Here is a 24,315-nt window from a genome sequence, read left to right on the forward strand (position 1 = left end):
TGGGCTTCAGTTTTCTTTCACATGATATCACCAGTTCTTTTTTTATATGATATGACAAGAAAATATGGAGTAGTAATCTTTGAAAAAGTTGGAAAGTTTAGACAGACATGGATTGACAGACGGAAAGACAGATAGATAGATGCAAGGAAATTGCTATAAAAGAATATTGCATCTGAAAGAACCATTTACCGGATCATCAAGAACTTCAAGGAGAGAGGTTCAACTGCAGTAAACAAGTTTTCAGGATGTCCCATGAGTGTCCAGCAAGTGCCAGGACAGTCGATCTGAGGTGTGAGCTATGGAATCGTGTCTCCAGCAGTGCAGAGCTTGCTCAGGGATGGCAGCAGGTTGGTGTGAGAGCATCTGCACGCACGAGGACAACAATTTTGGACAATGGCCTGATGTCAACAAGGACAACAAAGAAGCCATTTCTCTCCAAGAAAAATGTCCAGAACAGACTGAAATTCTGCAGGAATTCAGCAGAAAACTGGTGCAAAGTTATTTTCTCTGATGAAGCTTCCTTCCGACTGTTTGGGACATCTGGAAAATTGATTGTTCGGGGAAGAAAAGGTGAACGCTACCATGAGTCCTGTGTTGTGCCAACAGTAAAGCATCAGACCATCCATGTGTGGGGTTGCTTTTCAACCAAGGGAGAGGGCTCTCTCATAATTCTGCCCAAAAACACTGCCATGAATAAAGAATGGTATCAAATGTCCTGCAAGAGTGGCTTCTTCATATGAGAAATTTGGGGATGATCCATACATTGTCCTGCATGATGGAGTACAATGTCACAAAGCAAGAGAGATAAAGAAGTGATTCGAAGATCATTACATTGAAATTTTATATCCGTGGCCATGCAACTCCCCGGATCTCAATCCCATAGAGAACCTGTGGTCAGTCCTCAAAAGGTGAGTGGACAAGCAGCAGCCCACAAATTGTGATCAACTTCAAAATCTAATAAGGCAAGAATGGATCGCCATCAGGATATGGCCCAGAAACTAATATTCAGCATGCCAGAGCGAACTGCAGAGATTATAAAGAACAAGGGTAAACACTGTAAATATTGACTTTTTATTATTTTATTTTTTTTGCAAATAAAAGCTGTAAAAAACGTATGACACGCTTATCATTGTTTTTAAGTATACCATAGAAACGTGGGAAAATAATCTACAAATACTGAAGCACCAAAGTTTGTAAAACACAAAATTTATATCATTGCCAAAACTTTTGGCCATGACTTTAGATTAAATAATTAATTAATTAATTTATACAATTGGGCTTAGTGTGAGCAAACTGTTTAGAAAGTTATGATTTTTTTTAAACAGTTTCTTTAAAAGAAAACTAACATGATTATTTTGTATCACTGTGGACATGGCTGTCAAAATGCCGTATCAGTGAGGCTAATTATTCGAGACTGAAGAACACAATGACCTTCTAGATAAATGCATCCTGCCTTTAGTTAATAAAAGCACACTGATGGTGTCTTTTACCGGAAGCAAGCTAATGTAAGAAATGAAGATAATGTCTTTTCAGATAAGTGCATGGCCAGATCTTGGCAAGAGCTCTTTTAATTCACCTCAAATGGATGGGGACTGTTTTTGTGTCGCAGTTTTTTTGAACCTGTGCATAATTACGTAAAATAAATAAAATGTATTGGAAAACAAAATTGCACAAATTGAGATCTAAAACAATTTCATACATATTTACCTTTTAAAGGTGCATTACTTTAGAGAAGTAGTGTAACCTTAATGTTCAACTATGACTGACTATGAATGGGTAAATAAGGCACAAAGGTCTCCCTTTGAGGGTATGCCTCACAAGCGACTGTACCCCTAAAGCAGGTCCCTGAAATTTGGCTGGCCACGCAGGTGCTTATTTCAGAAGTGCTTAAATTGGTAAATATGCATTTATTCATTTATTTTATTTAGTGCATTTGTGTTTTGTTGTTTTTGTATATCGTTTTGGAATAAAAGTGTATCAGCAGGTTCCAGAAATAATCATGTTTCTAAAATTAGTAAGGATGCTCTAGTCATAATGCACATTTTCACATATTTTGTCCCGTCTATTTTCTACGGTTATCACCATGTAAATCACTGCTACTTCGAGAGTGAATCCCGCATAGATATGCAGACTTCATTTACCGAAATTAGCAGTGTGTGTGTGACCGAAAAACAAGGTTATACATTTTAAATCGATTATAGACTAGAAAGCTTGCAAAGAGTGCTCATAAACTCTAAAAATATGTTACTCATTGTTATGGAGTGTAACATACATGGGTGATTTAGGCACAGAAATATATGATCAATTATTTAAAATAGCTCTGCATTTTCTTCCAAAAATTTATACAAAAACAATATAAATATATATTTATTTTGTGATATTTACGCAATTTTTTGTTTGAAAGAAATATATAATAGATCTTGTTTCCAAACATTAACAAACAACTTGGCCCCCGCAAAAACGGAGTTAAAACACCTAGTGTGTTCCAGGCGGGACAGGTTGCTAATGAGATCCAGCAGCAGTTCGGTAGGAGGTCCCTTTAAGTTTCCATTGAGGGAGGCCGCACTATGTCACATGATGGATATGATATAATGAAACAGCGAACAAAAAATCCAAGTGAAGTGTTTGTGTGTCAGTAACTGCAAAATAAGACTGTAAAGCAACGCAGTCGTACAGTAAACGCTACATTTTCATAACTGGAGCAACTGGAGCTGCAGTATTCCCAACATCACCCAGTGATGGTTTCGTAGTGCGGACCGGACTGCACCTGCTGCCGCGCATAATATACGCGCTATGCAGAAACGCAAGAGGACGCATGAGTCTTCGCGTCCGCATGAAGTTATTTGCGGCTTCTTTATAAGATGAATGACACAGTTACTGCAAACTCCTCGCGCGCATGTGAGAACTGCCGAAATGTGTGGACTCTTTTGAACAACAGCTATTAAAGTAAGTGTGTAGAATAATGCCTTAGGCTACTGGAAAAGTAAGTGCATGTCCAGGGAAAAAAAAAGGTCTCCTATTGAATATAGGACTCCACCAAACCCTTGCCAACGTCCGCATTCCGGGCTCTGCTGCGCAGATTAAAATCCCAAATTGAAGGGGGGAACGTAGGGAAATATATATTTTTTCCCAGTCCTGCATTTAATGCTACGTGTGGATGATGTCTTATTTAAAACCTCTGAGCACTTCTGTTAAAGAACAACATCACGCCCCCTTAAGTGCGCAGTTGCTGAAGGATGTCATTGCAACCTAGTAGGCGAGCCGATGCCTATGTCTGCGTACAGCCGACTTCAGCATTTAATATTGACGATTAAACGAATATATTGATGTTTAAAGCTTCCAGAAACGCGAGAGGCATCCTTTCAGATCTAAAGCAGTAAAGCCTCACGCACTTTCAGAAGTTGCGCTGTTATTTCAGTACCATCGTCATCATCATTACACAATATAAAGCGGAACAGGCGTTTCGGCGTTATGAAGCAAAACTTCGCAGAAACGAGGAGCCGGCTCGATGCCTTTCATAAACATGTAAGACTTTTGCGATTTTCAATTCACTTGAATGTTATTTAACAGATTTACGTATATGTATGTTATATAAGCCTATAGGAATGTACTGTTAATATCTTGTTTCGGTGGCAATAACATGGATTTGCCGCGTCATTGAATGTTTTAAGGGATATAAAGTCACGGATTTGAGTTGTAGCCTACACCCCGCATATAGCTAGCGTTGACACGAGTGTTCAGTTATTTGAATTTATGTTTAAATAACTATAGGTACGTGAGGACTAGGCTAGAACCTATTTTGGAGCGTTCTGGGAGTGCGCAAGTCCAAAAGCTCGCGCTTATTTTCTAGATACGTAGAGCGATTTACGAGCATGACAGGGGAGTACTATTGTGTATATAAACAAACAGACGGCAGCTGTGTGGATACTGATATTAAATAATTATAATTAGACGTATGTACGTCTGGTGGTGTTAAGGTTTTGTTTTTCTCTTTTTTTCCGCAAGAACACGACGCCACTATCTTGTTGTGTAGGAACGAAAAACAACCCGAGCACCTGACAACAACCTGAGCGTGCGCCCTGACGAGAACGCGCAACTTTGTAGGTTGAGCCCGTGGCGTAGTCGGTCAAAGAAGACCAGCAAACCAGTGGCAGTAGGCAGCGAGCGTGAAATATGGTTTTGATTTATTGTTAGTGACGTAAACAGGTTGTTGTAAAGTAGGTCGCTATGTAACGTAGGTAAAGGGCGTATTAAGAGGATTGACGTTGACATTGAAGATTCCGCCAATGATGATTAGTCAACTTCTAACTGCAAATAATAGGCCACTTTAAAAATAGTTTAAGCAGATGGGATATGTAAGTCTTATCACTTTATGGGGGCAAGTGCACAATGTATTTGTAAGAAAGATCATAACTACCGGAACGTCATCTGTGCCTTGCATGTCCCTTAAATAACAGAGTAAGTCCGTTCCAATTTAAGTTGGTTTTGGAAACTTCTTGGCTGTTTGTCAAGCCACTTGACTTGACATCCTTTGAATTGTAAGTCACTTGAGCAATAAGTGACAGATTTTTCTGTACCTTGTACACATTCCCCGAAAAGGATGGTGTTTATGAAATTGGCTTGTGTTTTTGAATGGGAAAAATCAACTTGAGGTTGTTCTGGGGAGTGTTAAGTGGATCAGTGTGGTGTAAGGAGTTATTTCCACTCTGGGGTGAATTAACAAGGCACATTTACTCACCACTGCATGGAGGAAAACAATAAGATTAACATTGCATTAAAAATGAACCAGGAGCTGCTGATGCATGGGAGAGGCCTACTTTGGATGTTTGTGCATGCACATTAATGTGTGTTCCCACTGCCAAAAACAAACAGACATCATGAAGTGCGTCATCAGCCACGATGGACTAGGCTTATTGATAAAAATACAGACCACAAGAGCTCCAGAACTGAAACAAGCTATTCTGCCCTTTCTCTAGAAGTTAAATTAGTGTAATTTTGTCTACCACCTTACACCCCTCATCCAATCTGTGTTGGGGAACTTCCAGGCAACAACATCATGCAGTTTCATCTTAGATAAAATCACTTTAAAGCCCAGATGCCCTGACGTTCAGCAGCTTCCTCTTTTGATGAGTCAACTATGGCACGCTAGCTAATGCAAACATTTTACTGGAAACCAAAGATTAAATATACGCTTCTAGAGAACAGCTAAAAAAAACCAACAGCATACAGTATGTGTTTCATTTCCTGATGAAAATGGCTCTATTTATATGCATGCTCGCAGTGTGTTTGTCCCAGGGTTAACGTGCATATCATTTGAAGCATCTGCGGACATCAAGTTGTTAAGGTTTGAATTAGCAAATCTTGATGATGTTCAAAGGTGCTCGTGTGCGTGATTAGGGGTTTATGCAATGCATTTTGTGGTTATTCAATGCAAGTACGTATTGTTCAATGCAAGTGTGTGTGATTCACGCTCAGCTGTGAAACCTGCGTTTCCGCTGTGGTGTGTGTGTGTGTGTGTGTGGTCATGATGTACTGCTCCCATGTGACTGCATGTGTTTACATCCGACAGTGGATGGGAGGGGAAGTGAGCGATGACGCAGGAGGAGCAGAACAGAAGCAGAGGCTGCCGCCATTACCCTGAGCAGAAAAAAAGGACTAACAAGACTTCAGAGAAGATATATGGTAGTAGAGCCATAGAGGCAGCATGAGAGGGGAAAATATGGGACATCATAAAAAAACATAGGGAGAGGTAAAGCAAAGGTGGCAACATATTGCAGTGTGGATTATCTTAGAGCTATTTAAAGTTAACATGAAATATGAATTGATACATTAGTTGATTTATAGAGACCCTAGATTTGAAAATAAAGCTTCGGGAAGAGGTTTCCAGTCCTGCTCGTGGATGTCCAGTGACCTGGAGAAAGTACCTCCAGCCTGCCCCAACACACTTGCCTGGAAGTTTCTAGTAATCTTCAAGACCTTAGCTGTGATTGACAGGGTCTCTATGGAGTGTTCACTGCTCCCTACTCTCTGAGCATAGTATACCTGTCGAAGCTCATGTTACCTGACAAAATGCATTCATTCAGAACACCTTACAACTCATTTTAGTCAAACTTCTTAAAGTAACCAAACTTCTGTGGTGATGGGTAGTGACAGTGATGGAGTGATATATCGTTGTACCCACATTCCCTATGCCATTTGCAGTGCCCTTCAAACTGCATATGTTTGCTCCCTTCAGAATGTAATCTTATTTAAGATGGCAGAATACCATGTGAAGTTCACTTTGCAAGGCACTTTTGGTTGAATGAAACACACCGTGTTCAGGTTTGTTTAACTGGAGCAGGACTGGACATTAGGAAACATTGAGAACTTGATTATCAGTTTCTGTGAAAGTGGTTCTAAATCCATTCTGAAACACCCACTTTTCATAATCCAATCACTTTCCAATGGAAAACAGAATTTTTTTCCTTACTGAATAACCTGTTTTACTTGGAAATAATGCGGTTTCATGTTGACTTTGAAGTTCATCTATAGCTCTCAAACTTGATCACCCACCCAGTAACACATCGTTCTGTTTAATACTTCCTCTCTGGCTTCTAACATGCTTAACCTTCCTTGTAAACAGCCATTTTTGATATTCAGAGTACTAAATAAATACCTCTTTGTGTTCAAGAAAAACTCTAGTACTTATGGTTTAAAAGCCTTTATTCAAAACATTGGCTTTGTGAGAGATTCTTCCTCTCTTCCCAGGGCTTCTCAGTTTGGCAGGGAGAGTGCAACAATGGCAGATATTTGTGTCCCAAGTTCCCGGTTCCCAAAGTGCTGAATGGGAGAGGAATGTGCCCGGGCAAGCAAACCTGGCAAGTCCACAACCCAAGACATCCTCTGCCTAATGTGAGTTCATATCTCACTCGGGATGCCATTGACAAAGAGCAACTTTACATGGGCACTGTTTGGCCCTACTCAAAACCTCATCTATCAAGAGTGTGGTCTGAGTGTGTCTGTGCGAGAGAGAGTTAGAGAGCTACTGTGGCTTGGCTTTCAAAGTGACCAGCATAAAGAGGATACATTTTCACAGAGTAATGACAGAAGCTGGACTTGGCAGTGGTTGCCAAAAATGCTTTGATTCCACCGCACTGGATAACACAACGCGTTCCTTATGCAGATCCCTTAGCAAAGGAAGTGGTTCGGTCAATGTAACGCAGTACAATTTCACAGGAAATGTAAAACGCTATAGGCAAGAAGGCCGCACTGCCATATTAATGCATTTCTAAGGATAGTTGCATAAAAAAAAAAAAAGTTAACCCAAGACAGCTTGCTTGTTCTTATTTTAGCCACTTCGTCAATGAACTAAGCAATGTGAGCAAGAAATTCCAAGTCAGTTTGCTTAATTTGACCATTTAGCCAACATTTTTATTGAGACTTGTAATGCATAATGAGTCATTGTTTTTTTTTTTGTACAGAACTGAAATGATTCCGCAAATAATTGTTCCGCTACAGACAGTCAATTTTGCAGACTTTACAGAGATTAGTGTTGTAAAAACTTCCTTGGTGGTGCAGTATCGACTTGTTTTCCAACTAATGAAAGGACCCAGGCAGGGTGTTTGTCTAGTTGGATTCCAAGGTCTTTTGGGGCGAGTGAAAATCAGGCCAGTTCCACTGGGTCATTTCAGCCAGAGAAAAGCTACATTCATCCCATATTTAAAACCATACCCTCTCTCTTTCTCCTCTCTCCGTGCCCTTGATGCAAAGTAAACAAGTCAAAAGGAGTGAAACCATACAAACAAACCAATTAAATCTATTGTCCATAGCCATTCCTTTAAAATGTTTTTTTCCCCTGTAACAGTCTCCTTTTAAAAAAGATTTCTTCACATTACCTCTAGCGCTTGCATTTCTAATCATATCAATCAAATGACTTTCCGTAACCAATAAAAATGCTTTCAATGAGGCTAAATAGCATAAACTGCTGACTCATTGCCACAAGCTAACAACAGAAGATGCAGGCAGTTGCATTACTGTGCAGGGTTGCTGAATGCTGCTTAAGCCTGTTAGGAAAGAAAATGTACTAATGAGCAGCTCAGGTAGTTTTAAAAAAAAAATATATAAGCCCATTTATTTTGTGGCTTTCTGAGTTTATTTATCAGACATGACTGGACGGCATCACAATTTATTTTTGTGTGTGACTACATTAGAATAGACCTATAATATTCTGTTCATTACAAATCTAGAGAAAGAAAAATCAAATGACAATAACTCAGCTTTGTCAGTACATCTGTTGGAGAATGCTTATGCAACAATTGGTTAAGTGTGATTTTTGTATGATGTGCTAAGTGCTTGTGTAATTAAATATTACACATGAGGATGATGGAATTATTTCCCTGAAGGCAGTTCTGCTGTGTTGAGTGCTTGTTTTTAATAGGAGTGGTTGAAAGGAAGAGGTAGAGTGCTGAAAGTTTTAAGAGTGAATTTTTCAAGTCACATCTCAAAAGCTCAAGCTTTTTGTGACAGTTTTGCTCCCAAACTTCTGGGTATACAGGAGTCAGAATGTATTTTACATGTAAAACAATCATCCATTCCATCTAAATGCTGACCTCTGGGCCCTTGTGTTTGATTCTGTTCCTCTTTTTTTTTCTCTTGTGTGCTTGAATGGCCTATATGAGATAAAAATGGACTAAGCATAGCTACCATATTTAGCCAGATCACTGATTTCCCTCTTATGAATTGCTGAAGAAAAACAGAAAGGAGAACTGAGGTCAGCCAAAAGCAACTCTTCTGCTGATAGCCAGAGAATTTATAGTCAGTCTGAGCTAATCTTACAAGATAACAGCTTGCAACCGTGTGATATCAGTAAAGTGGCACCGCTAATTTGCAATATTTTATCATACAGTACCCTATCCCATTAGCATTGCATTTGACTTGCATTTGTCAAACAAACCTGATGCTGCATCTCTGATTGTTATTACCTGTAAGATTTTTTTTACAGCTGTCAGCAAGTTACCATACATTCCCTTTTAGTCAGTCAATTTGATGTTGTGTCGAAGTTCAGATACTTGGAGTCCCTATACTAAATGCCACAGCTGCTGAACTGCTTGAAGAGTCCATGGGGGCGCAGATGTTGACAAGCCCAGTTTGCCACGACCAAATGTACCTCACCTCCTCATAACCTTCCAACGTCCAAGAATTATGACTTCACGCTCCAACATCTGGGAAAGCTGCCATATGGTGCTGTAACATCAGCTAAAAGAAAGGGATGCAGCGTCTGCTTAAAGAACAGCATCATTCTCATCTCGCTCTGAGGCAACAGAATGCCACTGAACTGATTCGCATAGCCGAGGCAAATGGTCCTGAGGAGCCATCAGGAAGGGCTGGAGAGCTTAACCAAGCATTCAGACACCTTGCCAACAAGAACTACATTCGACGTACCTGGGGCAGGGTTCCCACAGCTTTGCATGGCAGAAGTCACAGTGGAAGAGGACATATTTGACCCTGGACCACAAAACCAGTCTTAAGTGTCAATTTAAAATAATAAAAATAAGTAAATAAGCTTTCCATTGGTGTATGGTTTGTTATGATCGGACAATATTTGGCCGAGATACAACTATTTGAAAATATAGAATCTGACGGTGCAAAAAAGTCAAAACACTCAGAAAATCGACTTTGAAATGCATATTACTGATAAAAAAAAGTTTTTATAAATTTACGGTAGGAAATTTACAAAATATCTTTATGGAACAGGATCTTTACTTAATATGCTAATGTTTTTTTGCATTAAAGAAAAAATCACTAATTTTGACCCATACAATGTTTTTTTGGCTATTGCTACAAATATACCCCAGCGAATTAAGATGGTCCAGTGTCACATATATCCTTCTGGGTGCATGGTGCCTTGTCCGCCAGGCCTGTCAAAGAAGTCACTGACAAATGCAGGAACCGGAGCTTGCCGACATGCGTCATACTGCCTCGATGACTGACCTGTTGCATCAGAACATGAAGAGGCAGAGACCAACCTGAGAAAAGGGGGCATTGAGAAAGTGCTCCTGGACCCCTAATGTGGACATCGCCCTCCCTAGAGCCTGTGCGGTGACCTTTGTAACTCAGAGGGCATAATCAGTTCCTGCTTGCTCCTGGTTGGGACCACCCATTTGCAGACCCTTTGCAGACACACCTTGTCCAAAAGCAGCATAAACGCTCACCAAAAAGGATGAGGGAATTTATATGTTCTAGACAGGAATCTCAAATGGTTCCTCCAGGAACTGTGTATGGGCTGGGTAGAAACCTCTGCTTGTGCCATAGATCCAATAATAAGGAAACTGAATGCAGTGAATGTAGTGCTGCATCTCCCAAAGAGACACTGCATCAGCTCCGAAGAACAGAACAAGTGAGCAAATGCCACGCTTGCCTATTTATACCTGGATGTCCCGGATGTGGCCAACTATGCAAATTTTGCTTGCAAATTTCATTGGCCCATTCTCAGTGATGTCAGAGGTGTCTGTGCTCCCAATTCTGACCCCTATCGTCAGAACTTCAACACAACATTGAAGTGACTGACTGAAAGGTAACTCGGGGCATCATCGGCCAAAGATTAGTTCATCATGACCAAGCAGTATCGGCACTGGCTTGATTGCTACAATACATCTGCCTCCACCTAGTGGCTATTTTCAATGCATTCTAAAACACAATTGTTACTACTGAACCTTGATCAGGCTTTACATGCACAGGTAGGGATAAGCAGAAAAAAATCTGGTCTGGGGTCAGTTATCATGAAGGAAGCTGAATCAGGTCCAAAAAAGAGGCCATGCCCTCCCATCAAGCTGCTAGGCTTCCAGGTCGTTCTTTAGCATGGGCAGAAGGCCTTTGACACTTCACCAGACACGTAGGCAGAATCTTGGCAAACACCACAGGAAGTGCTTACTATGCTGGTGCCACATCACAACACATGCACTTATATGCACAAGTATATATGCAAATAGTGTCAAATATGTCAAAAAAAAAAAAAAAAAAAAAACCCACGAAATTTCACATTTGTCGAATTTCAAATAAAAATCCACATTCAAATGCAAAAAAACAACATTTTTAGGTACGCATTAAAGAGGCTGCCTTATCAATGGCACAAGAGATAGTCACAGATAGTCATGTTATGCTTTGAATAATTGTGCATTAGTAATATTTTGCTCGGTGTGCCCTCATGTGGCCTCAGAAGAGAAGCCAAAGCTGTTCTTCACCCTAACTGAAATTATGCAATTTAAATTTGAATATAATTTGAATTTTGATAATATTTAAGTACAAAATTAAAATTATCAGCCATTTTTGACATCCCTAGTGTCAAACATACTCCCACGCGAATACATAACAAATGCAAACATTTCCCTCCAAAAACTGTGAGAGCATACACACAATCGGCCCACGCGCCAACCAAGCAAAAGAGGACAAACGCCCACACCCAGACGCTCACAAATATGGCTGCGCAGAGAAGCCACTGTGCTGACGTTTCCTGATAACTGTACCTGTTTCTCATTTGCACCTTTATTTTATATTTAATTATTAGTGGTGCTAAGGCAAGCATCAATGTTATTATTGCTTTTAATTAGTAATGTTAACCATGTTATCCACACTAATGTATCTATAATAAGTAGTACACACTTCAGTATCGTATGACCATCTTGGACCAGTAAGCAACATCATAGCAACCACCCATAACATCTTAGCAATGACAATTGCAACTTGCAAACACCAATCAGGGTGGCTTTTTTGAAAAGTATTGTAAGCCTAAGTAGACCATAGAAATAACTTGCTAACATCCAGTCAGAACATGTGAGGAACTGTATAACAAAACAATGTGGTAATGTGTTTCAGAGCAATCAAATTTCTTGTTGTTCTGTTCCATCTATTGTTATTAATTCCTTGTGTTTTGACTTTGAATGAGTGCGTTCACTGATTAGATGAAGTAGTTATTTGTGGGTATGTTCTGATATTGTCACTGACTGGTGGGTCTTTCCCACTCTGCCACCTCAGGCAAACACTCCAACGGAGAGATGGATAAAGAAACAGAGAGGAATAAACAGTTGAACTGGAAGATATTTACAAAATATCTTTATGGAACAGGATCTTTACTTAATATGCTAATGTTTTTTTGCATTAAAGAAAAAATCACTAATTTTGACCCATACAATGTTTTTTTGGCTATTGCTACAAATATACCCCAGCGAATTAAGATGGTCCAGTGTCACATATATCCTTCTGGGTGCATGGTGCCTTGTCCGCCAGGCCTGTCAAAGAAGTCACTGACAAATGCAGGAACCGGAGCTTGCCGACATGCGTCATACTGCCTCGATGACTGACCTGTTGCATCAGAACATGAAGAGGCAGAGACCAACCTGAGAAAAGGGGGCATTGAGAAAGTGCTCCTGGACCCCTAATGTGGACATCGCCCTCCCTAGAGCCTGTGCGGTGACCTTTGTAACTCAGAGGGCATAATCAGTTCCTGCTTGCTCCTGGTTGGGACCACCCATTTGCAGACCCTTTGCAGACACACCTTGTCCAAAAGCAGCATAAACGCTCACCAAAAAGGATGAGGGAATTTATATGTTCTAGACAGGAATCTCAAATGGTTCCTCCAGGAACTGTGTATGGGCTGGGTAGAAACCTCTGCTTGTGCCATAGATCCAATAATAAGGAAACTGAATGCAGTGAATGTAGTGCTGCATCTCCCAAAGAGACACTGCATCAGCTCCGAAGAACAGAACAAGTGAGCAAATGCCACGCTTGCCTATTTATACCTGGATGTCCCGGATGTGGCCAACTATGCAAATTTTGCTTGCAAATTTCATTGGCCCATTCTCAGTGATGTCAGAGGTGTCTGTGCTCCCAATTCTGACCCCTATCGTCAGAACTTCAACACAACATTGAAGTGACTGACTGAAAGGTAACTCGGGGCATCATCGGCCAAAGATTAGTTCATCATGACCAAGCAGTATCGGCACTGGCTTGATTGTTACAATACATCTGCCTCCACCTAGTGGCTATTTTCAATGCATTCTAAAACACAATTGTTACTACTGAACCTTGATCAGGCTTTACATGCACAGGTAGGGATAAGCAAAAAATCTGGTCTGGGGTCAGTTATCATCATCATGAAGGAAGCTGAATCAGGTCCAAAAAAGAGGCCATGCCCTCCCATCAAGCTGCTAGGCTTCCATGTCGTTCTTTAGCATGGGCAGAAGGCCTTTGACACTTCACCAGACACATAGGCAGAAGCTTGGCAAACACCACAGGAAGTGCTTACTATGCCGGTGCCACATCACAACACATGCACTTATATGCGCAAGTATATATGCAAATAGTGTCAAATAAGTCTGTCAAAAAAAAAAAAAAAAACGAAATTTCACATTTGTCGAATTTCAAATAAAAATCCTCATTCAAATGCAAAAAAACAAACAAATTTTTTAGGTATGCGTTAAAGAGGCTGCCTGATCAGTGGCACAAGAGATAGTCACAGATAGTCATGTTATGCTTTGAATAATTGTGCATTAGTAATATTTTGCTCTGTGTGCCCTCATGTGGCCTCAGAAGAGAAGCCAAAGCTGTTCTTCACCCTAACTGAAATTATGCAATTTAAATTTGAATATAATTTGAATTTTGATAATATTTAAGTACAAAATTCAAATTAAATTTTTCAGCCATTTTTGACATCCCTAGTGTCAAACATACTCCCACGCGAATACATAACAAATGCAAACATTTCCCTCCAAAAACTGTGAGAGCATACACACAATCGGCCCACGCGCCAACCAAGCAAAAGAGGACAAACGCCCACACCCAGACGCTCACAAATATGGCTACGCAGAGAAGCCACTGTGCTGACGTTTCCTGATAACTGTACCTGTTTCTCATTTGCACCTTTATTTTATATTTAATTATTAGTGGTGCTAAGGCAAGCATCACTGTTATTATTGCTTTTAATTAGTAATGTTAACCATGTTATCCACACTAATGTATCTATAATAAGTAGTACACACTTCAGTATCGTATGACCATCTTGGACCAATATGCAACATCATAGCAACCACCCATAACATCTTAGCAATGACAATTGCAACTTGCAAACACCAATCAGGGTGGCTTTTTTGAAAAGTATTGTAAGCCTAAGTAGACCATAGAAATAACTTGCTAACATCCAGTCAGAACATGTGAGGAACTGTATAACAAAACAATGTGGTAATGTGTTTCAGAGCAATCTAATTTCTTGTTGTTCTGTTCCATCTATTGTTATTAATTCCTTGTGTTTTGACTTTGAATGAGTGCGTTCACTGATTAGATGAAGTAGTTATTTGTGGGTATGTTCTGATATTGTCACTGACTGGTGGGTCTTTCCCACTCTGCCACCTCAGGCAAACACTCCAACGGAGAGATGGATAAAGAAACAGAGAGGAATAAACAGTTGAACTGGGAGAGCCTGGTTTTGTTTATAATGGATTGTTAAGTAAAGAAGTCATATGACAGTGTCCAACTGATGGATTGTCAGTGGTGAGCAAAAGTCTCATCCTATAGGCTTCTCCGGACATGCTGTTGTAAATGTGCATTATGGAATCATCTGACTCTTAGCTTTAGCATCAAACACTGTGGAGCTTGTTTTTTCCAAAGGCATTTTCAAGACATAGATCTCTCCATTTAAAGTGAGTTTTCAAGGCTAAAAATGTAAATCAGATCTTGAAATAGTTGCATGATGCCTCAACATTTTTGTTTTACTATAATTTGTTTCCACTAGAGGGCCGTGGTGCACTGATGTTTGATATAGCAATGGTTGTGAGGAAAGGTGTGTGTGCATGTGTGTAGGTCACAATCACTGAAGAATATGCAGAATGTTGTTTATCTGTGTCAGCTGTTTATTGGCTGCTGGGATTGTGGTCTGACCATGGGATCCCACATTGTTATATAATTTGCTAAAATTAGCACTTTGCAACTCTCAGACCACATGTACTCACTAACATGCACAAACAAGTCATGTTTAAGATACAATCGCTGTTTTGAGATACCCTTGAGCCAAACCCATAGCCTTAATTGTGAAGTGAACACACATACACATCGCATGAATTTCACTCGCAGGCACCAACACAATACTCACAGTAAAACGCCTGCAATCATTCACTCGCTAAAAAGATGACAATGTGTCCTGACACTGTAATAAACAAAGCTCTAATGCTTTGAAGTACACAAAACACCTTGGCGCACAGCACATTAATCTGGCACATGGCATACAACACAAGACTTTTCCTGCTCAAATGACTCTCTATTAGTCGTTTTCATGGCATGTAGTCCCACCTCACACGTGGAAGACCGTATATGCTCTCTTTGATCAAGTGTGAGTGTGTTCAGTCTGTGCATGTTGCATGTGTCTCGAACAGGTCAGGGTCTTTCAGAAACGACATGTCTTGTTCCCAGTTGCATTGTGAATATTGCAGTAGGCGGATACCACATACACTTAATTACAGACTGATTTCCCACTTCGGCAGTATTAACCCGGCCGGTTTGTTGTGGATCTCGGTTTGTTAATTTGGTTTCATTTAGGGTTGTCAACTGTTTTCACACTCACACTATCAGGACCTCAAATGAAAAGGTGGGGAGGGTTCCTACGTTAGGGGGATTTAAGGTATTTTTGACTACAATCATCCAACCTAAATGTTTTGTTACCCAGTGTATTTGTTTTACAATTTATAATGTCGTTGATTCATATTTATATTGTGAGGAAGATTCTTAAAAAAAAAAAAATCATAAATTGAATTTAACTAAAAAAGACAAGTAAACAGTCAGTAAATTAAATAAATAAACAGCAGCAAGTTTTGTTTCTCATTTGTTTATATTCACTTAATAGCCTATATACCAGCAGTGTTGACTGTTTATGTGAATACTCATCAAGAATACCCATCAATTGCATTTTGGCAATTTTGTATGTATTTGGCCATTTACTTCATTCTGTATAGTCAAATGCATGCTCTCAGATGCGGCTCTATGTGCGTGTGCTTTGGGTGTGAGCTCACAGAAAGGGGATTCACAGAGAGCACACAAGGACTGAATTGAGCACTTGAATGTTTAAAATTGTAAGACTCAAAAGCACGTGCAAATGATACATCCCGGCCTATATATATATATATATATATATATATATGCAATAGTTCTTTATTGCTCTCAAATTTGATTGGTTGAGTGCCTTTTCCAGCCATGCAATACTCTAGTGGTAACAGTCTTGTGTAGCCAGACCTTAAGACTGACGGCTGAAGGTCTGGAATTTATGGCACCTTTCATTGGCTAAGGCACCCCCACAAGGCTGTTTGACCAACAACCAATCACAGTTCTTTTCGTTCACCGTCACGTTTCAGGGCATGAAAATGTCGCCACAATAACAGACCGGTGTGTAAAACTCTCTGACATATTTTAAAGATTCTGTGGCATGAACTTTCACATTCTTTTGGAACGGTAGTGTTTAGTTGATACTGAAAAGCACTTGTTGTCATAGTTGTAAACACTACAGCTTTCTTCTTTCGTGCGGGGGTTTGTTGTCACGGCATCTTTGTTTCCAGAGAGAACGTTAAAGAATGCAACACACAAGTCTACCAGAAATCCTGTAGAATTCAACCAATCTGATGACGACTTCGAAACTCCTGAAGTGTTTCCACTATTATGTCCCATATGCATCAGACATTTAGCCAACAGTCCGAGACTATAGTGGTAACAGAACCGAAACTGTTTCAACGTTTTTCTATCCCTCTGCTTGCAGTATTTCTCACAGCGAGTTTAATGGCAGATGTCCGATTAGTGTAACGAGGAGGGGAAAAATCCATTGTAGATGTTGCTGAGTGATGGACTATACATTTGTGTTAGCATATTTGTCCCGTTTTTTTGTAATCACTTATCATCAAGCATCAGTTTTCTCCCATTTTGAATTTATCCGAATGATTTTCATCGTGATTTTTAGTAGACGCTGTGAGACACACAGACACAGGTATTCACTTCACACAGGAATACGATGCTGATCATAATTCCATCTATAAGTTCCTGTTAGTCATTATTCAGTAGCTCTCACTTTGCTCAGGAGCTAATCACCCACCTCCATCCCCAACTCCTCCTCTCGTCTTGGCATTGGATATTTCTTCTTGAGTCAGACTACTGAATTATGTTGATGTATAAAATAATCACTAAGAACATTTACAATATCTGCTACATTAATCATTAATGTTTTGTTTCTGTTAGTTTACCCTAGGGTGGGTATATATACTCTCCCTGTTCCTATCCATGCTAGGGTGCTTGGATGGGCAGGGAGTGTTGCCTAGAACAGAACCATACCCCCAACCTAAAATGTAAGCTAATTGTAAGTTAACTTTGACGATAGTGATCCTGACAGAACTGCATTAATAACTGCATTAGCCTGCATATCAATGGCTCGAGCCTCTGTTATTAGCTCTAAAAAGACGTTTTGAAATTTTAGCGTGGAAAAATGTCAAATGTCTTGAAACAATGTCTCTGAACAATGTCTTGATGTGTGGTTAAGACTCCTGGCTGTTAAAATTATTAGAGAAATAACTCCCGAAGTGGTACGCTACGCCTATTAAATGGAATGAGTTGTCAAAACATTTGAATTTTATTTACTGAACGCAAGCGCTTATTGCTATAGAGAAAACTGTAACCTTTCCACTGATTAAGAAATATTTTAGTTTGCTTGGGTGGTATTATTAAGCCTATTATTGTAATAAGGAAGGGGGGCCCGAAAATTTGTTTTCCGTCACGAAAAAAGGTTCTAATTATCATTCTGAAACTGTTGCTGTCAGAAACACTCACATTTCCTACTTCTTTTCAAAGACTTGTTCATTTCACTAGGTCCCTTTGAACAATTAAATAAAATCTATGTCATTTTGAAAGTCCTTAGTCATGGTGACTATTACAAGTTACTCGGCCCTGTTTTATATTTCATCAGACTGACAGAAAGTATCCTCAGTCAAGCATTAACTAGAATTTGAATGGCGTTTTGTGATTTCCCAAAATTGATGTCACTTTGACTTTATTTGCTTAAAAGATCGTATTCGTGTGGCTCCACAATAGGTTGAATCAGTGGATGTTGGCTTTGCCTCAAGAACTGGGGTTCTGTGTGATTGGCTGAAACTGAGTGATTTAACAAGTCACCTCTGATTGGCTGATCGGGAGCACTGGGGGTCATTTGAGTCAGTGTGAACGAGGCCATCTCCATAGTGTAGCATCTCCATAGCAACCCATGGAGGTCAGTGTCTGGGAAGCATGCACGAGTCATTTTTTTAAATAAATGTCCTGTATTGTATGTTCTTGGAACTACTTAGCAATTGTAAATATGGTATATGTGGCATTATTACCATTGCCATAGGAACACATTATTTCTGAATCTAAGGACCAGAACAGCTCAGAGTACAACACTGTATGAAGCTATAATTATAGTCTAAAGTAGTTCATTTAAAGTGATGCTGGTTAACTATAGTTAAAGTTACTACTAATATAATGTAATGAAATACACTGAAGCATAGATCACAGATGAGCACTTCTGACCTTCCCACGTAGATTAGAACGTGGCTCGTTTTGTGTACAATTCGCAAATATCAGTAATGTCATCTGTTAGCTGGTTTCGCAGTAGATAATTTGTTCAGCTGTTTGTCCATCACAATGTCCTCCGGCCTCTTAAGACGCAGCGATGAGTCTCTCTTTTTCTAGAAACCTTCAGAGGATGCTGTACATTAGCTACGCATGAAAAGAGTCGTGACAGTGGATGATGAAAGTGACTGTGCGTGACTCACAGCCGGTCAACGCCCATTTTCCACTGTCTATATGCAGGACAGTTATTCCCTATCCATCTGCTACTTTTTAATTCTCTCCATCTCTTTATGTTATTCTGTTGACCTAAGAGTCTTTCTTGGAATAAAAATGGCTTGATGGTTTAATTAACTGGCTTTGGGATTTCCTACAGCTAGATTAAATTACAAATCATTAACTATCCTCTAAACACTGTACAGCAGAGCTCATTACTTTTGTGTTGTAGATATTATGTCGGAAAGGACACACTTATGAAGCACTGCAGTTTTTCAGTTTGGGGGCCATTTCTATTTTAAAAGTAGAAATTGTATTTGGTGTTTGATGGAGGAGGTCTTTGCTCTTGTTTGCATGATTTAAAAAGGTTCTTCCTCTGTTTAAGTGTTTTTCTCCATCAGATATCTCAGATAAGCAAATGGGAAATCAAAGAGATTAAGTGAATGAGTAAAGAATTTTCTGTATAATGCATTAATCAGGGGCCACTGATCAGCATTGGTGCATGTATACAGTATGTGTGTCAGATATATAATGCACCATAAAAGGTCATATGATTTTAGAGACAAACTGCTTTCATTTCAAGCAAACTTATAGAATTGAATATATGCATCCTGCCGTTAACTGTTAACCCTTTCTTTTAGGCAGTTGTGGAGAAACTCAATCAGAAACTTGTCCAGTCATCAAATCCAAACCAAGATATCAACTGTCGCTTCATTGTGGCTTCGCACCGGTTTTATGCTTGCATAAAAATAAAACAAAAAACCTTGTTTCAAATGGCAAAAACTGCTGACCAGAAAAAGTCTGGATTTATTAATGCATACTAGACTGTAATATATATATGTATACACACATACCACATAGCAACACCCTGGCAACCACCCTAAACAACATAGTAGCTTGTAGTTTTGATTGAGAAAAAAGAGAAAAGGTTAATGTACAAAGGAATAGGCAAGATGTGCAAATACATAGACAAAACAGACCTTGATTGACCTAGCAGAGTATGGCTGTGAATAGAAATGTCACCTATTCATATCTAGAATCAAGTTTAGCTGGTTTAGTGTTGATTAATGAGTGTAAAGTTTGCAGTGCAGGCTCTGGAAATTAAATGCTCAGGGGATGTCCAAAATCGGTTTATTTGAACTTTCGATCTGCTACAGAGTAGTGTCAAGAGAAAGACAGTGGGAGAGAGATATCTAAAGATGAGTAAAGGTAATTGATATTAATAAAATAAAATATACATTCACAAGCACTACGGTTCAAAAGTTTGGAGTCAACAAGATTTATTTATTTTTTGATTCAGCAAGGATGTATTCAATTGGTGACAGTAGAACATCATTTATATTGGTACAGAAGATTTTCAAAAGATGATAACCCCCCCAAAAAAATACAAAAATAAATAAACCCCATGTCGAAATCAGTGATAATCAAACGGCAATATTGATGAGGAAAAAACGATTACTATGATTGTTTGTAAACTTTCAGATAATTAAAGCACTTTTAGTTAAAGTACAAAGTTAAAGTTTGGCTCATTAAAATTAATCCTGCTGCCACATTCTGGATTAATTGTAAAGATTTGATAAGACTGTCTGTCCTGCCAAGAGAACACTGCAGTAGTCCAGCCTGGACAGAACAATAGCTTGAACAAGGAGTTGTGCAGCATGTTCAGAAAGAAAGGGCCTGATCTTCTTGATGCTGAATAAAGCAAATTTGCAGGAAAGGGCAGTTTTAACAATGTGGTCTGAGAAAGTCAGCTGATCATCAATCATAACTCCTAGGTTTCTGGCTGTTTTTGAAGGAGTTATGGTGGATGTGCCTAACTGGATAGAGAAACCACAAAGTTCTGTCTTGGCAAGGTTGAGTTGAAGGTGATGGTCCTTCATCCAGCAAGAAATGTCTGTTAGACAAGCTGAGATGCAAGCGGCTATCGTCGGATCATCAGGATGAAATGAGAGGTACGTAGAGTTGAGTGTCATCAGCATAGCAGTGATATGAAAAGCCATGTTTCTGAATGACAGAACCTAGTGATGCCAAGTAGACAGAGAAGAGAAGTGGTCCAAGAACTGAGCCCTGAGGCACCTTGAAACCTTGAAGGACCTATCTGAGAGGTAAGAATCAAACCACTGGGAGTGTAGTTCCTGAGATGCCCATTGCCAATATGGTTGACAGGAGTATCTGGTGGTTAACCATGTCAAAAAGCAGTGGACAGATCCAGCAAAATATGTATTGAAGATTTGGAATCTGCTCTTGCCGGTCTTGGGGCTTCAACAAATGAGAGCAAGGCAGTCCCGGCTGAATGTCCATTTCTGAAACCAGACTGGTTGCTGTTGAGGAGGTTGCTCTGTGTGAGAAGGCCAGAGACTTGGTTGAACAGTTTGTTAAAGTGTATTTGCAATGAAAGGAAGAAGAGAAAACTAGTAGTAGTCTGTAGTTCTCTTAAAGAGATGGGTTAACAGTAGGTTTTCAGAGAGTGAAGAGAAGGATGTGAACGAGTAGGGCTGCACGATTAATCGTATTTTAATCGATAACGATAGCCACCTTTTTCTACAGAAAGTATCAGCAGCACTGTTAGCATCAATAGATAATAACTGATTAGGGGGAGGCAGTGAAGATGAAACCACACAGATAGCCAGGAGGGCGAGTGAGTGTAGGTTACATCAAAAGATGACATGTGGAGGGGTATGTGTTGTGTCAGGAACCATTTTGAGGTTAAGAGTGAGGAGATAGTTATCCAGGGTGTGCAGTGGAGTAACCAGTACATGATCAGTGGTCCTGTGGTTGGATAATCAACTACAAAATGGATTTTAGTTAGTGGTTAGTGCACCCGGGCGCATGGTCTAAATGGGTTGTCCCTATTCTCTTAATGAGCTGAACACACTTTAAGGTTTGTCACAACAAAAGGCTAAGCGAGTGCACGAGACTGACAAGGTATGCGATACAGTGTGATTTAGCGTCTTCTATGATTGAAGACGCAGTTTGAATTTTGCAGTAATGTGATGTAACCGAATGTTCTAAATCCCATATGTGGCACCATACTCCCAGGGGCACGGAAATAAAAATCCCATATATGGGACCGTACCACTCAAAAGGTTAATGGTACGTCTACGAACTGAAAGTAACTGAAGAGGGAAGAGAACAGGAATGCCGTTTTGGAGACCGTATATAAAGGGAGTGGGCGGGCTCCTTGTCACAAGCTGTGATTGGTCTGTCCTTCAGAAAGACGTGGTGTAATTGGTCCTTCCATAGTCCATCACGTCTGAGGGTGCCATGAAAACACAGGTGCGCACGGGGGTATCGAACCCGAGACAACCTCAATAAGGTGGTCTCAGTTCGTTTGCACTCTAATTGCGGCTCGGTTTGTGTGAATATGAATGCAACACTGACACGGGTGTATACTTCAGGAAGTAAAGTAACCTGCGCATGCATTTTTAGCTGATTATTTTCTTAAATAAAACACATAAGTGATGATGGGGTTGTAGATTTACCTTGGATTCGAGCGAGAGTGAGAATGCAGTGTATTCGCATATAGTAAATGCAATCAGGCAAATTAATGGTAATCCGCTATCTCCTCAAAATAGCCATCTACATGTCACACACATACAGCATTCTGTCATGAAACTCTTATGGTGCAGTCTGATACAGCTGATCTTTGCTTATACAGCTAGATCAAAATGCAGTTTAGAGCATATGTAATTGCTCTGAGGACACGCCAATAGTAACGGACATGAAACAGGTTAAATGAAATAAGCATTCTTGTGTATGCATTTCAAAGGTGGTTCGCCATATACATCTTCAGTTATTTCCAGTGTTCACGTTCGTTATTTCAAAGGTCAATGTTTTCATTGTGATAAGTGTGTGGTTGATTTCAGCTGGACGCAGTGTCAGAAGCCCACGTTTATTACAGTCATATGAATAGGCTCGTTCGACTTCATGCGGCGCAAAGATCGTCTGTTTCTAGACAAAGCAATGTATTCTGGCTTGTGAGAACGACACACATTGGGTGTATGACACTTCCATATAACTTAAGCAGATTATCGCTATGGAGAGATCGCAAAACTCCTGCACAAGTATGTTTTCATATCATCACAATTGTTCCGCCATCAGCGAGCATGCACAGGGTTATGATATTTGCTCAGGTGGGTGCTGGGGTCATATCTGTCGGATTGCAACATATATCCATTTTGTTAATTAAACATTACACATAGTGCATGTTTAATTAGAGCTAAGCCAGTCTGCGTGGTAGCCCAGGCACACATAGTCATAGCCTACTATTGTTAAGCCAGTCGGCGTGGTAGCCAAGGCTCACATGGTAATAGGCTACTAGAATTAAGCCTGTCGGCATGGTAGCCCAGACACACGTAGATAGTAATACGTGCGGTTCACATGGCTCTTACAAATACATATGTCTTGTTGATAGAGCTGCTTGTTGGGGAGTGTTTTGTTCTTGTTGTGGCTGGTATTTTTCCTTCTATGTCTCCTGCTTTGTGGGGGTTATTTCATGTGTTATATTTGCAGCAGCAATATTCTTACATGCTCACAGCAGCATGTTGTGGATGTATTGCTAGTATCAAGTGTCTGTACTTGCTCTGCCCCAGCAGCAGCATATCAGATTTATTCTGCCAAGACCAAATACATTAACATTGTCATCTATATTAACATGCAAATCCCTCCGGGAGTTGTCATAACAAAAATACAGTAAACCCATATGTTGTTTACTCTGCTGTGCATAATAGCACCAAATTAAGAAAAAAAAAACACAAGGTTGTGACAGGAATATTGGTTACTAAACAATTGTGTGACCCTAGTCTCAAGTTAACATGTATAATGTTTAAGTCAAGGGCTAAACTTTCAAAACACGAACATTAATCCTTGCTTTATTGATGTTCGTTGTAAGTCCATTACTGTTAACCCTTTTTTTTTTTTTTTTTGAAATGAGGCAGTTGTCAATTTTCTGTGTGATGCTGTTAATAGAGCTAAACATGTATTGAACCCAGTTCAATTATTTAACACTTTGGAGAAGTGTCTATTATTATTTTAACTGTGACGCTGTTACTTTCATTGTAAAGATAATAGGCTACAGCTGAATCTAGGCATCAATACTTCCTAAAACTTTTCTCAGAGCACAATTCAACCTCCTACCCTTCTCAAAACTTGTTTTCTCTCTCACGACTGTTGTTGTTGTGTTTAAACATGACACTGAATTGCATCAGCCCAACTCAAATTGGCCAATATGAGAATCAAATTACTCCCTAAACTCAAATACCATCACATCCGATTCTTTCATGGCACGCACACATACAAGTCTCAACATATAGACTAGATCGAGTAGATCGCTCCTGCCATAAATTGGCAAAATAAACTTCAGCCTGAGCTGTTTTCTACCTGCTCCATCTCTCCCTTGTGTGGGAGTTTGCTGACCCATTGTCACACTCACCGTTGTGTATTTGAGTGAACGTGTATACATATCCAGATGTGTAATGCTGTGCACTTTGCCTGGTTGTG

The 24,315-nt window shown here is 39.8% G+C and overlaps 1 long non-coding RNA gene across 2 annotated transcripts in view; it reads left to right on the forward strand.

Moving 5' to 3' along the window:
• The first annotated feature begins 3,076 nt into the window (after nucleotides 1-3,076).
• The window catches only part of LOC113047812 (uncharacterized), a 45,835-nt gene continuing 24,596 nt past the window's right edge, over nucleotides 3,077-24,315 (forward strand). For both annotated transcript variants that reach the window (XR_003276353.1, XR_003276352.1), the window contains exon 1: nucleotides 3,077-3,525. This is a non-coding gene — a long non-coding RNA (uncharacterized LOC113047812). The remainder of the gene's footprint in view (nucleotides 3,526-24,315) is intronic.

The sequence above is a fragment of the Carassius auratus genome, chromosome 29 (assembly GCF_003368295.1).
Source record: "Carassius auratus strain Wakin chromosome 29, ASM336829v1, whole genome shotgun sequence".
Taxonomy (NCBI): Eukaryota; Metazoa; Chordata; class Actinopteri; order Cypriniformes; family Cyprinidae; genus Carassius; species Carassius auratus.